Source organism: Cupressus sempervirens, chromosome 7 (genome assembly GCF_028749045.1).
Source record: "Cupressus sempervirens isolate cs-2001-9-10 chromosome 7, ASM2874904v1, whole genome shotgun sequence".
Classification (NCBI taxonomy): Eukaryota; Viridiplantae; Streptophyta; class Pinopsida; order Cupressales; family Cupressaceae; genus Cupressus; species Cupressus sempervirens.
The window spans coordinates 580,899,538-580,903,260 of record NC_143124.1 but is presented as its reverse complement, the minus strand read 5'-3'; positions in this window follow the sequence as shown (position 1 = coordinate 580,903,260).

Genomic DNA, 3,723 nt, shown 5'->3' with positions numbered 1-3,723 from the left:
TTAAGACTTTTAAAGGAACTTAGTGCACATACTATGATGACTCATTTCAAGTCTTACGTCCCTAGGTTGATAACTCAAATGTATTTCATGATGGAATAGGTAGTCTTCAAAATAGATATGGTATCCTTAAAAAAGACAATGGTGTGATTATCTTCATCTATTATGAAACCTTTACATTCACAAAGGCACTACCTAAAGATTATTTTGAGTATCTAAGTGCTAAGTTAGGATGCATTCCCCTACCTAAAGAAAATTAAGGAGAGATGATGCATTGCATAAATTATTACAATCATAATATATTACATATTATTGTAGGAGGTCACACTTTAGGATCTCTAAATATTTGTGAAATCCAAGACATTGAACTATGAATCAAGATGATAAAGTGATATTTCTATATTAGTTGGATAAGTGACATGAAGATATTATGTATTCTAGATAAAAGATAAGAGATCCATGTGAATGGTTGATGTATTTGGAATTGTTGTCAAAGAGGGAGATATGTTCAATTACCATTCATATAATGGGGGAGATGATGTTACAGTTACCATGAGTGGATATCATGAGTAGAAGAAGTCATATGTTGCTAGAAGTGTTGTTATATAGACATCAGAAGAAGAATTTATTAGCAAAAAGGGAGTAGTATACCATTTGAGAATTTTTAAACATGTGATACTACAATAATTGATGATAGAGGGAGTATCCAGAGATTGCATTGAATGAGAATTAGAAGGAAACTAAGAAATGGAGAACACAAATATAGAGGAAGCTAATGAAGATTTTTTTGGTTGCATGGTAACTAGAGGTGTTTCCATCAATTTCAAAGAGGGATATTGTTGGAAACTGCAATTGGAACAATTTTTATGTTATCATTGATGTCAAACCTACTTGTGAGACATTGTCAAACCTACTAGAGAGATATTTACTAATAGTACAGAGTGTCATATTTGCTAATTAATGAAGAGGATTTGTAAAGAAGAGATAGAAAAGTGAACTAGTCAAGTTATTCAGAAGAAAGAAGTTAAGCATCATGGAATTATAATGGGTACTCGATATGTTAGTCACTAATAAGATAATGTGTTGTTTAATCATGACATGAAGTAAAGAAGACACGTGAATTGATGTATAAGTAAAATGACAAGAGTTCAGTTAAACTCTAAGATTTCTCGAGTATCAATGTTGGTCAATCAATGAAGGAGCTAGAATAAAACATTAAGAAACTTAAAAAGAAGTTGAACAAACAATATTGGTTGAGTACTAGTTATGGACAAGAAAATTATAGTAGCAATTGAGCATAGTAATGGAAGAGCAAGCCAATAGATGCTGAGTGAGACACAATAGTGTTGATAAGGAGAAGAACTTAGTGATTGTTGAGTGAAAGAAAAAGTTATAGTTTCTAAAAGAATCAATTTTGAGGCTAACGTAGTTGATTTTTTGGATTAGTCAAAATGCATAGATGATAAGGATTGATGAGCTAGTGTATTTAATCCATAAAGAGATTTTTTTTCATGTGACCAAAGGAAATGATTTGATCAGAAGTTTCTAGAAGTATCAAGAAAGGAGAAGTAGAACAAAATAATGGAAGGGTTTGATGAATCCTACCTAACCCTAAGATATATAATGATGTTTAAGTAGTAAAAGACAAAAATTACATATTTAAGGTAGTATAAGAGATAGTTTCTAAGTTTGGGTCATTATTGATTGGTGATATTAAGGAAAACATGTGAAGAATAGAGTAGCAAAGGAGAAGTGAGTTGATTAATAAAGTGTGATTGCTTGAAGGGATGCCAAGAAGATTAGTGATGAAGATGATAGTGGAGGCAAGAAAATGAACCAACAAATGAGTAAATGGATATAATCAAATTGATTGGTAAGAAAGTCCCACCCATTTTGGTAGTAGGGGATAATCAAAGTAAACTAAGAACACTAGAATGTGTGTGGTAGGCCCCAAAGGATAATGGTTCAAGCTAAAATTTGATAGATATTCTAGAGGAAATATGAGCCTAATAGGGATAGCTTTTAGCATTCACAATGATTAGGGGAGATAAGTTGCAAAATTATCCAAGTATATGGGTAAAGCTACACAAAATTGGGCATAGATCTCACCCCTAGTGGAAGGCCTTTGATTATGTAAATATATGAAGATTATAAATTTGGAAGTTGAAGGAGACTCAACCATTATTATTAATGGCATGAGAAAAGTCTCCCTCCCAAACTGGAGAATAGACATGAAAGTGTCATTAGCCTTAGAACTTACAAAATATTTCAAGAGTATCAATTTTAACCACATATATAGATAAGGTAAGAAATGCATAGATGAGTTAGCCAAGTTAAGGATTAACTCTTCCCTATCGACTAACATATAATTATTACCTCAAGTTCTAGCTTTGGTAATGTTATGTCTGCAAGAAGGAAGTAGTTTAGCATTATGTTCATTAAAATTAGGAAATGATGTGATGAGAAGCCCTTTCTCCTCATGATAATTGTTGTACATTCTAAATCTTTGAGTAATTAGAAATCCAAGATGGAAAAGGAGAATTTTATTACTCTTTAAAATAAACTTGTCATTTGATAAGTGGGAGTGGTATGTTACCATCATGACAAGGAGAGGGTAGAAATTTTAAGGCTTTAGGCTTGGTCTTTTTTATATGACTATTGTATTATTTGGATATTAAAAAGTTGCAAAAGAAAGTGAAGTTGTCAGCGATTTACAAAAGGATCTATGGATACCATTCTGTATATGAGGAGAAAGAAGTGACAAATAGAGTTAAAGGACTTCATCACTTAGGAGAGATTGAGGGGCGTTCTCTTCTTTACTCACTCTTTGGTAATGGATGTGGTAATGAGGATGTTTGGTGAAGAATGCCTAGAAAACACTAATAGGACATGAGTGGATTTGAACATAACATCGATGTTCCTAGCCTTGACTATGTTTTTCGAAAGAGACAAGGAAGTGATCAAGGACCTTTGCAACAATGGTTTCCACAAATAAATATTGTAAACATGGAGGTGGTCTTGCAAAACATTGATGCTAATTTGATAGCTCCAAGGGCCAAAAAATATGATAAGATTAAGGCTAACGGAAATTGGTTCCTAAATTCTATAAATTGATGACTAAATATCCTTTAGGGAAAAGCCTGAAATGAGGATTTGAATTCTAAACTTTCTGGTTCCTTTTTTGCATGTAAAACAACCAAAGGACTCTAATTGGTTTGTGAAGTATTAGAAGGAGATACACAAAGAAACAAATTTAATATTTACAGATATATTAAATGAAGCTACAATTAAGGATGGTTTTTAAGATTTTATGGTGGCATGTTATTACTAAAGCTTTTATTTTATTTTGGATTATTAATCTCTGCATGAAAGCATCCTTAGATTTATGGTTTTTATTCTAGTATCTTCTCTTGATTCTTTTCCTAGCATCTATAAAGTATATGTTAGTTTTTTTTTTGTTTTTTGGTTTTCCTTTGTTTTTTTTCAAGACAATTCAATTTATAAGGAGGCCCCAAGGAGGAAGGAAGACCTTCAAACATTTGTATGAGGATTTCATAAACTTTTGGATTATTAAAGGCAATATTGAAGGACTATTTCCTAACTCCATCATTTAAGTGCCTTGTGATTTGGGATGTATACATTCTATTCTTAATATATACCTTTGACCTCTTACTTATAAAAAAAAAATGGAAGAATTATATCATAAACATACAAATTGTGTCTTTC